Source organism: Cebus imitator, unplaced genomic scaffold (assembly GCF_001604975.1).
Source record: "Cebus imitator isolate Cc_AM_T3 unplaced genomic scaffold, Cebus_imitator-1.0 Scaffold152, whole genome shotgun sequence".
Lineage (NCBI taxonomy): Eukaryota > Metazoa > Chordata > Mammalia > Primates > Cebidae > Cebus > Cebus imitator.
The window spans coordinates 1,266,063-1,277,793 of record NW_016107467.1 but is presented as its reverse complement, the minus strand read 5'-3'; the positions used below and the strand labels follow the sequence as shown (position 1 = coordinate 1,277,793).

Below are 11,731 nucleotides of genomic sequence, written 5' to 3'. Positions count from 1 at the left end.
CTAATCCTGGTTCAATTTGCTAAATAAATACTTTGAGGAAAACATGGCTAAGTAAACAGAAGGAGAATCAGTTACAGAAAATAAAGTCTCTCCAAACTTTTTTTTTTTTTTTTTCAGTGTAAGTAAATTTCCTACTATTATCCCTATTCAGGTAGAGAAAAAAAAAAAGTAACCTCTGGCACCCGGGTAACCGATCTGATACTCATAGCAGAGCTGTAGTGTTCTCCTGTTGGACAGACACAATCTCACAGAACACAGACAAGGCCACTCTGCAACCAGGATAAAGTAAACTGAAGAGGTCATTGTGTAACCCATAAAATACCAAACATCTCTTTTTCTCACCTAACATGAGGGACTGCTGCTGCTTTGTCAATTACAGCTTTATCTTTCATTAGTTTGCCTTCCGTATACTTAAGACTTACTGTGATACTGAATTTTAGAATTATGGCTGGTTTCTGACAGCACTGAATCTGGAGTGAGCCTGTTTCCTTAAGTCTTCCCCCAAATTACCGAACCAAAGCCCAAACCCTGTACTAGTTTTTAACACCCTCTACGGAAACTCCCACAGTTCCCCATGGTATTCATGCTCACTAGTTGCCACCAGTAACAAAACCAACTTGTTCAACAACAGGTGTGTTCCTGGGTGGTCTTTGGCTGAAGGGCATTGACAAGGTTCTTTAATTCTTTGTTCCTTTTATTTATTTGTTTTCTTTCAATAGCAAGGCTTTCTCTTTTCAGGCAAAACAGAAAAGCCAGACCAGCAGAGAGGAAAGAGACCAACAGTCAGACCCTCCCAGAGACAATCATGGTTAACATATTGGTGCAGACCTTTCCTAATTTCTTTTCTATAGATATATAGTTTTCCTCTTTAAAAATAGAACAAAATTATTCTATAGTCTGATTTTTTCTTTCCAACTTATGACAGCAACAGTTAAATTTTATGTGTTACCTTGGCTAGGTTACGGTGCTCAGTTATTTGGTCAAACACCAATCCTGATGCTGCTTTGAAGGTATTTCACAGATGTAATGAGCATCTACAGTCAGCTGACATTAAATAAAGGAGTTTGCCTTTGATAATGTGGGTGGGCTTCATCCAATCATGTGAAGGTCTCAGAGCCAAATCTGAGGTTTCCTGGAGAGGAAGAAACATGGAAATCTTCCTCAGTTTCCAGCCTGCCAGACTACAGATTTCAGACTGGACTATAACATCAACTCTTGTCTGAATTTCTAGCCTGCCAGCCTACCCTACAAATTTCAGACTTGGCACAGTCTGCCAATCATGTAAGCCAATTAAAATCTCTCTCTTTCTGAATTCTGTTTTCCTGGAGAACCCTGATGAACATAATAACCATTTTTTGATGTAAACAGAGGCATATATCTCTATCCTTTCTCTCCCAGATCCCCTAAAATGGGGAATACCCATCGTATGCTTGTCCTGTCCTTTAACCAACTGTCTGATAGACATAAAACAAATTTTTTGCTTCTTCTTATTAGCAGCCCAGACCATATTTAACTGTCTAAAAGGGAATTAGAAATTTTAAAAGTAGAGGAGAATAAAATCCCCCAAATTTGGCTGGGCGCGGTGGCTCAAGCCTGTAATCCCAGCACTTTGGGAGGCCGAGGCGGGTGGATCACGAGGTCAAGAGATCGAGACCATCCTGGTCAACACGGTGAAACCCCGTCTCTACTAAAAATACAAAAAATTAGCTGGGCATGGTGGCGCGTGCCTGTAATCCCAGCTGCTGGGGAGGCTGAGGCAGGAGAATTGCCTGAACCCAGGAGGCGGAGGTTGCGGTGAGCCGAGATGGCGCCATTGCACTCCAGCCTGGGTAACAAGAGCGAAACTCCGTCCCCAAAAAAAAAAAAAAATCCCCCAAATTCTGAAAGGTATTTACATTTTTTTTTGTCTAAAGAAACAAAAGGTCATAAAGCTCCTCCACAGGGGGTGGAAATTACCTGTACCCATGATTGCAATGTTCTTTTCAACCAAATTGTCTCAGAGACTACACTGCTATTGCCACCAATGTGTTTTCAGCCAAATCCAATGAAGCCACTGTAAATGAGGCTATGATAGAACATTCTTGTAATTAAATTTTTTGCACACATCCTGAAAATATTTCCTTACATTAAATTAAAGAAGTGGAATTGCTGAGTCAAGCAATCTGTACTTTTAAAGCTTGAGATCTATAATTGTCCCCTTGGGATTAATTCCAATTCATGTGTTTATTAGATAAAGTTTTTGAGCACCTCCTATATGCCAGAGTGTGCCAGGCCTGGAAATAAGCTATATCCTTGGCTTCAAAGAGCTCATGGCCTTTTTCAGTTGCCTTTCTGCCTAGTATAATGAGCCAACAGAAGGCACTCAATAAATATTTGTTAAATAAATAAATGGATGAATAAATGAATGAATGCATATTAGTTGGCTTTTCCTGTGTAGCAAACTACCTCTTCATAGGCTTAAAATGACAATTATTATTTGTCATGATTCTGTAGGTCGGTTGGATGGTTCCTCTTGCCTGGGGTATGTGACCTATCTCTGTGGCAGCTGGTGGCTCAGCTGAGGCTATACAATCTGGCATGGCCTCACTCACCTGTCTGGCCTTGAGCAGGCTAATTGGTCCTGAAGGGCTGCAGGTGGGAGGGCTCAGCTCTGCTCCATGTGGCCTCTCATCCTCCAAGTGGCTAACTCAGGCTTCCAAACAGCAGCAAGCAAGGGCAAGTGCCAAGGTACAAGTACTATTCAAAGCTCTGCTTGGGGGGCTGGGCACAGTGATTCAACCTGTAATCCCAGCACTTTGGGGGCTAATGTGGGCAGATAGCTTGAGCCCAGGAGTCAGAGACCAGCCTGGGCAACATGGTGAAACTCCATCTCTACAAAAAATAGAAAAATGAGCTGGTCATGTGACCCACACCTATAGTCCCAGCTACTTGGAAGGCTGAGGTGGGAGGATCACTTGAGCCTGGGACGTTGAGGCTGTAGTGAGCCGAGACTGTGCCTCGGCACCCCAGCCTGGGCAACACAGTGAGACCCTTTCTCAAAAAAACAAAAAAACTCTGCCTCAGCCACATTTGCTGCTCTCCGATCGATGGAATCAAGTCTTACAGTAAGCCCAGAGTGAGCGTAGAGGGTGTGGACTTGGGGTATGGTTCTCGAGAGGCAGATTCAGCAGCATTTTGGCAGTCTGTGCAGAAAAGGCGTGCCTGCCTTTGCTTCTCAGCTCGTGGCCTGTGTCCATTTACCTAGATGCTTAAGTTGGAAACTTGGTTCTTTGTTTTTGAAATTATACTTTGAACCCTGAACTTTTCCACTACATGCGTTTAACTCTGCCTTCAAAGAAATAACCCAGTGTGTTTGATTCCAGAAACTATGGCTAAGAAAACCATTTCTGGGGCCTCAAATGCATGTTCACCACCCTGTGCTCTGACCTTTTTCTTCACAACTGTGGAGAATGATAACTCAGTGTTGCTGAAGCCACCGGTGACTTATCTGATCTCTCCTCACGAGCACGGTTAAAGTTCAGTCTTTACCCTGGTCCCCCATCACATAGCCTATTGGACTCATTTTTCTACTTGCTCAGCACTTGCCAGGTGATTGAACGTAAAATTCCTTAGCATCAATTAAACGTTTGCCTCAGGATGGCGACGTGAGAGACCTTTTGGGGAGAAAGGGGGTGCCTCTCATTAAAATAAAACTATGCCGATTTTCAAAGAACAGTTGCTAAAAGACCCCTTTGCTACCACTTCCAGCCTGGAAATCTCTGCCTCCTGTTAAACACACATGGCATGTTCGAAATGGGAGAAAATAGCTGGTAGAAATCTCTTGCATTCTTTACTCGAGAGGGCACAGAGGTTAATTTGGGGAATAGTTCTCTAATGGAAGCCAGACTGGGGAAAGTTAGGAAACAAATTTTAAAATTATGTCTCCAAAGTGAGTGAGAAAGTTGCTTTATTTATTTATTTAGCATTCAAGATAAATAACCGTTTATTAAAATTTTGGTGTTTTGCTTGTTTGTTTGCTTGTTTGAGAGGGACACATTTTTATGGCATGGGTCCCCTCGTGCATGGGGCTGTCTGGGTCAGTTGGGTCAATAGGATGATCTTAATAGCTGCAATTTAGTCTCCCTTTGGGGGCACCAGGTTCACAAGACCATTCTATAAGCTGTTTGTTCTGGCTTATTTGATTCGGAGAAAGTCTTTTGACGTTATCATATGGAAAAGCTTCCCTGCAAACACAGATTCAACCGAGTTTATCTTCTAATTCTTCACTTTCCTGTTGTACCCTACTCCACAAACACCACACACACACACACACACACACACACTCTCTCTCAGACCCCACACAGATTGTGTTGTTGCCCTAGGAACAGTGTAGAACAGTGCTTCTCAAATTATCTGGTAGTAAATGGTCAGTTTTTGAGATTTCTGTTTTTGTTGTTTGAGACAGTCTTGCTTTGTCGCTCAGCCTGGTGTGCAGTGGCACAATCTTGGCTCACTGCGACCTTCACCTCGTGGGTTCATGTGATTCTCCTGCCTCAGCCTCCCGAGTAGCTGGAGTTTCAGGTGTCTGCCACCATGCCCAGCTAATTTTTGTATTTTTAGTAGAGGTGGGCTTTTGCCATGTTGGCCAGGCTGGTCTTAAACGCCTAACTTCAAGTGATCCACCCTCCTGTACCTCTCAGAGTGCTGGGATTACAGGCATGAGCTACTGTGCCCAGCCAGCTTTTGAGATTTCTAATCCATTGCAGACCAATACAATAAAATACAATTGACATAATTTAATAGAATAATATAAAACCAAGGCATATAAAATACAAGCTCAGTGTTTTTTATTATTAGATTCAGCAAACATAAAAGCACTCAAAGTCCTTTGCAAGTTTCAAAACACTCCTAATGTCTGTACTTAATTTGTTGCAAATTGGTAATAGCCAGTGGACAAGCAGCACCAGCTGGTGGCCCCTGCTTACACAGCACCAATCTGGAATCCCATTTCAGTGGCCAACCGAGCGCCTAGCAAACGTCCATCCGCATACTCATCCACGTATCCTTCACACATTTATACCACACCGGTAGCTCTGTGAGACACAGGTAAAACTGCAAACCCATCCCTGGCTGCTGTGATCGGGGAGCCTACGGGGAGCATCTCACTCAAGTGTCAGGGGTCAGGCAAGGCCAGCTAGAGGAGGTGACATTTAAGCAAAGTCTAGAGCAAGGAAGAAAAATGGGTTATGTGAAAAGAGGGGTTTGGGAAGGTGAGCGGGCAAAAGGAAGAAGTGCTTTCCAGGTAGAAGCAACTGCATTTGCAGATGTCTCGGACTGTTAGAGGTATAGCAGGTAATTATCTTTGCCTGGATGCAAAGTTGGAGGAAGGGAGAGATGGGGCTGGGGCTGGAGAGCTGGGGCCCTGGTGGGGGCTTTGACGTTGTGTGAAGGAGGAAGGGCTTCCTCCCTCCTCCCGAGGAGCACAGGGAGCAGCTGATGGCCTTGGCAGAGAAGCCCCCATCAGTAGATGTGCATTTAGGAGGCTCCCTGTGACTGCTGTGTGGAGAGGCTGGAGGCCAGCTATGAGAAGCACAGCGTAGACAGATGCAGAGCCCACGGGGCCCTCAGACAGAGTATTTGCAAAAGAGAAAGAAAAGAGGCCAGGGGCAGTGGCTCACGCCTGTAATCCCAGCACTTCAGGAGGTTGAGGCAGGCGGATCACTTGAGGCCAGGAGTTTGAGACCAGCCTGGCCAACATGGCAAAACCCTGTCTTTACGAAAAATAGAAAAATTAGCCTGGTGTGATGGCACAGGACTGTAGACAGCTACTCCAGAGGTCGAGACATAAGAATCACTTGAATCTGGGAGGTGGAAGTTGCAGTGAGCCGAGATTGTGTCACTTCCCTCCAGCCTGGGTGACAGAGTAAGACTGTCTCAAAAAAAAACAAGAGAGAGAAAGAGAAGAGAGGCTTCAAGGAAGCTCTTGAACACAGAACAATGCAGCGTGTGGGTGTGGATGTGGGTGTGGGTTGCCCAGAGCTGGCCCAATGAAGAGTGGGGTTGAGCCAACCTTCAGGCCGCAGCTGCTTCTACTGCCAGCCTGGCACCATCCAGGAACCAACACACAGCCCAGATGGCTAGTTTTCCTAGGGTTTCCTTTTAAAAAGTGTGAGTTTTCCCTCATCCAAGTTACAGGAAAGCAATAGAGGCTCGACGGAAAGGAAAGGATTCACTCCATACCACGTTGGAAAAACAAGCTCAGAACCATAGGTCTGCAATTCCCAAAGCTCTAATTCTTGCCTTTTGGTTTTTTGTTTGCTTCTTTTTAGTTTAGTGTAATTTTTATTTTTATTTTTTTTAAGTTTTTATTTTTTGGTTGGGGAGAGCATGAACACGGTCCCACACTACCACAAATTATGTAGTCAAATTTCCCACATTTGGAGAAACTGCAGGAGTCAGCACATTTGGAGTGCAATGGGTAAGACTTGCCCTGGGAAAACCACCCTCATGATCACAGCATCTCCCCTTTGAGGTAGTTAATTTTTTTAGAGATAAGCTCTCACTATATTGCTCAGGCTTGAGGGTAGTGGTACAATCATAGCTCACTCCAGCCTCGAATTCCTGGGCTCAAGGATTTCAAAGATCCTCCTGCCTCAGCCTCCAGAGTAGCTGGGACTACAGGCTTGAACCACCATGCCTGGAATTCAAAACAAAACAAAACAAAACAAAAACAAATAAAAAACAGTAGCAACTACCCAAAGCTCAGCATTTGATGTTTGTAACGCATGCCTCACCCCTGAGAGGCGTGAGATGAGATGTAACCTCATCTCTGTCCTTGTTGCCCAGTGGGTACGGGGATGGAAGTGCAACGCGTTTGATGCTGAAATCCCACAACATACTGCCGTCATCAGTTAAATGATCAATCTTGTACCAGTTACTCATTTGGTGTTCAGGAGGGAGTTGAACCAGATTTTGTGGATGTCTCTACTTTTAGATGACGAGGAGGCAACGCTTGGAAGTCTCCAAGGTAGCCAGGCAGAAGGGAGGTGGTGTGATTTTCACAGGTGGACCCCAGGTCCCCCTCTTTCCTCCGGGGAACATCAAGGCTCTAACAGGCACGACAAAACATAGAATAGCATGAAACTTGAGAACAGAGACAGAGTGCACCCTTTTTTTTGTTTGTTTGTTTTTTACTGAGTTTCGCTCTGTCTCCCAGGCTGGAGTGCAGTGGCGTGATCTCGGCTCATTGCAACCGCCACTCTCCCTCACTGAAACCTCAAGCGATACTCCTGCCTCAGCCTCCCAAGTAGCTGTGACTACAGGCGTGTGCCACCAGGCTCAGCTACTTTTTGTAGTATTAGTAGAGATGAGGTGTCACCATATTGGCCAGGCTGATCTCGAACTCCTGGCCTCAAATGATCCACCTGCCTGAGTCTCCTAAAGTGCTGAGATTACAGGCGTGAGCCACTGCGCCCAGCCCAGAGTGTGCCCTTCTGCTGCCATTGTTTCAGAAGCAAATTCAGTTAATTGAACGACAGCTCTCCAGGTCAGTTCTCAGGCTAGGGTTAGCACCCTGGGAGGATGGTGGATGGGGTAAGAAAGGGGCTTTTCTATCTAAATGTAAGCAATGGCCCTGTTCTTTAAATTTCCTTGCAGCTGGATTTCAGTATCTCACCCCTCTGAAGCAGTGAGGACTTTAATTAGATTGTTTCCCTTAAAGAAAAAAAAAGTCATGAATTGCTTGAGGACCTATAATTCTTATTTCATCTATGTATTCCTTACATCTAGAATTCTCACCAACACGCAATAGGTGCTCACTAGAAGTTCAATGATTAGATGACCAAGTGAATTGTAATTTCTTCTTTGTTGTCAATTCTTGTTTACCCGGTTTTTGTTTGTTTTCCCTACTTGTTCTCATTCTCCTGTGGGAGCAGGGGTTGTACCTGTCATGAGGACTATTTCCCCAGAGCCTAGTGAGGACCTGGCCCTGGGTCCACTAGGTGGAAGTCAGTTGAATGAATGGATGGAAGATTGTGGAGCAGACGCTAGGACTTACTAGTTGCCTGGCCTGAATGCCTACTGCTCGGGGTCTTCTCTGGCTGCCACCATGGGGGCAGCCCCTGTACTATGACTACACTGCGTGTAAATACCCTGGCTCTCACCCGAGACGTTCTGTGCGACTGCAGTTTCCCAGGTATGAAGTCCCCTTGACTCTCAGAGATGGCAGAGACCTGATGATATTCTCCTTATTGGCTGCCTTCTCCCACCTCACTCTTCCACTGGTGTTTGCTGGATCACTTACTGAGTAAGCAAGTTGCACTTGAAACTTTATCTCCAGATCTGCTTCTGGGTAGACGATAGACATCTTATCTCCCAGTGATGACAACCTCATCGGGAGAGATAGTGCATTTTCCCTCCCAACATTTTATTTAGAAGGATTTCAAGCCAAAGAAATATTGAAAAAATATATACACTTTCAGCCAGTCTCGCCAATCAATAATGTTTCTCCATATTGGCTTTATTTGTCTGTCTTCCTCTTCTTTCTCTTTATACATAGACAGATGATAGGTAGATACATAGATCAATCGATAGATAGATGAAATCGATTATATAGATAGAACTATGTGAGAAAGAGAGTCTTTTTAAAAAATTATGTTTATATTTTGTAGAGATGGAGTCTTGCTTGGTTACTTAGGCTGGTCTCAAACTCCTGGGCTCAAGTGATTCTCCTACTTCAGTGTCCCAAACTGCTTGGTTATAGGTGTGAACCACGATGCCCAGCCTGAGTCTTTTTTATTTATTTTTATTTTCTCAGAGGGAATTTGTTTTTATTGACACAGTTGTCCATGCAAAGCATCCTGGATTTCCTCTGGTAAAATCTGATCAATACAAGGTGGTAATAGTGTCCATTTGTCAGTTTTCATTAATGAAGAAATGACTGCCAACTTCCACAGTCAACATGGAATAGAGCCAGCATGAAATAGAGATTTCTCAAACCTTAAAGCTCCAGTGTTGCACAATTCATGATAAATCCATTATTAGAGAATATTTAGACTTTAGAATCTAGAGATTTCAGAGGAAAACTCTCATGTAAATATGTATATTACGTATGTCATTTTCTCCCAGAACATTTGAAAGTAAGTTGCAGACTTCGTGGAATTTCACCTGTAAATCCTTTAGAATGTGTCTACCAAAACAAGGGACATCTTCCCACATAACCACAACCCCCATCATCACACCCAAGAAAACAGACATTGATACAAGAATAGTGTCAAATATACATTCTATACTCAAATTGCCCCAGTTGTCCCAATAATGTCCCCGAGAGCTGTGGGACAATGTGTCTTCACAATCTACCGCTAGCCCCTTCTGTCACTGGGCCTCATACAACACCCTTCTGAACACTGGACTATCTATTAAATGCAGGCCAAATTGATCAGAATGAAATAGCTTCCCTAGGATGGGAAGATAGAGATGTTTAAGTCGTGCTCTGACAGAGTGAAAAATATTGCCACCAGACTGTGGGGCATGACAGGGTTCCCTGACTCCTAGTTAAAATAGCTGACGGTGCAGAGCTGGGCCCCACCGCAGTCCCCCATCCCCTTCTCTAGAGTCTGTTTCCAGAGGGTCCTGGCCTAGGGAGAGGAACTCCTCCTCTATGTAGACCAAGCTTGCAGCTCTGAATCCAATTACTGACTTCAAATGGTTCTGCCATTACCAGCAGACTGCAACAGACTTGAAACTTTGTTTTAATTGAAGGAAGACTGGGTGCAGTGGCTCATGCCTGTAATCCTGACATTATATGAGAAAGTGAGGTCTGAGAACCCAGTGGCTATCCTTGGAATTCAGGACTGCCTACATAATTTGCCAGGCCTGATACAAAATGAAAATGTAGGTCCCTTGTTCAAAATTTATTGTGAATTTCCAGAGGGTGTGGGCAGAGCATTGTAGCATGTGACTTCGCAAGTCACAAGTCTGTGACGCTGGCTCTATGGGTATTATTTGTGTGCAGCCTGGATTCATAGAAGGCCTTTCTGAACTTTGAAGTAGTGAATATTGACGAAAGGCTTGAAGGTCTTGTGGCACATGGGAAGAAATGAAGGTGGAAAGACAGCCCCAGGCCAAACTGGTCAGCAACCATTATAACTCATTATTTCCTCAGGAGAACAGCGTCTACAGTTTTTTGGTTTGTTTGCATGTCAGACAGATACTGTGCTGACTTCGAAATGAGGTCCGAGGGGGCACATCTCACACATGTGTGTGAGCACCTGATCATCACACTCATGAGCTACCAAAAGATCTCTGCAGTTCTTACGAATGCATCAGCAGCTGTCACATATTCAGTCTGTCACCTCGCAGCACAATGTCAGATCTGGGAGGCATACCGCTGGCATCACGCAGACATTCTCACGCGTGCTGTAACCGCCCTCTTCTGTTCGGGCTGGTTTGACGCGAGGCCACTCCCCTTCCTTGCTACTCAGGGTGAGCTGGTCCCTGTTCCCATCCCATTATGTCCCCATTCAGCCTCACACCACGTGGCGCATTGCAGACGCAGTATCAGCAGAATCAGAAGATGAGATTGCCCATCCCTCCCCCCTCGGTCCTTTTCTACACGGACGCAATTCCCCAAAGCGGAAACTGAGGTGCTCTTGGCAGAATAACGCATCACAGTTCTGGAAGAGAAAGACGCGATTGTCCTGTCTGTATGTTTCCCTCTGAAGATCCTGGAGGACAGGCTGGCAGCCACTATTTCAGCATGGAGCCAGGACCCTGGGAGGGGAGAGCAGAGAGATGGAAAAATGATGCCAGGACCTCGGCAGAACTGGGGAGACAGGAGGAGGGGATCTAGGGAGTAGTCTATTTATAAATTCCCTTCCCGACTTGATGGGCATGACTAGCAGGATGAAGCATTGACCCTTAGAGTTAGCCAAAAGAAATGTGGTGCCGTGATTGGGATCTGACAGCACACCTGGGATGGGCTGAACACCCAACCCTAGCGTGAAGGTGTGTGGCTGAAATCAACTGTGAGTTTGTGTCTTGAGTCTCCGTCCTCAGTAGGGCATATCTTACATGAAGCGGAGGTTTCAACAAAAGCCTGGAAAAGTAAACATTGCCAGAGTGAGAAACTAGAACGTTGTTGTCAACAGGAAACGTTTCCCTTCTGGTATGTCTGACCCAGAAGCAGTCCTGTGTGGTATGTGATGCCCATGGTTTTCTCTTCCCGGGATGTGATAAAATTAGCCAGGAAGTTGATGCTGACTGAAACCAACGAGTCTCAGACTTTGAGTCCCTGCTTATCTTGGCTCCCGGAGAGTGCACAGGTGCTTGAGTCTCAGTACTCAAAGGGTGATGAGAAGACCCCCACATCAGCACCACCCAGAAATGTGTTAGAAATGTAGGATCTCGGGCTCCATCCCAGACTTGTGGCATTGGAATCTGCATTTCCACAAGATCCCCGCATGACGCAGGCACATGTGAAGGTCTGCACAGTGCTGGTGTAAGCACAGGCTTAGAAATGGACAAGGCCAGGGCTCCGTAACCTTGGAGAAGCCGTAGAGCCTCTCTGAGCCCCAATTTCCACTTCCATAAAATAGGCACAAAAATAGAATCTATCGGATCGAGTTGTTTAACTTCAGAGTTAAATAAAAGGACGTATATGCAGCTCTTAGTACAGGGTCCCCCAGAAAAAGTGCTGGAAATATTGTCATTATTCACCCGATTATTATCTTCTGGCCATGTGCTCTTGGGCCAG

At 45.1% G+C, this 11,731-nt stretch overlaps 2 non-coding genes across 2 annotated transcripts; both read right to left on the bottom strand.

The window, feature by feature from the left end:
• Window positions 1-6,357: 6,357 nt before the first annotated feature.
• LOC119473384 lies at window positions 6,358-6,519 on the bottom strand. Its single transcript, XR_005202588.1, has one exon. It is a non-coding gene; the product is annotated as a U1 spliceosomal RNA (small nuclear RNA).
• A 3,657-nt stretch (window positions 6,520-10,176) lies between these two features.
• LOC119473383 lies at window positions 10,177-10,279 on the bottom strand. Its single transcript, XR_005202587.1, has one exon. It is a non-coding gene; the product is annotated as a small nucleolar RNA U13 (small nucleolar RNA).
• Window positions 10,280-11,731: the final 1,452 nt, after the last annotated feature.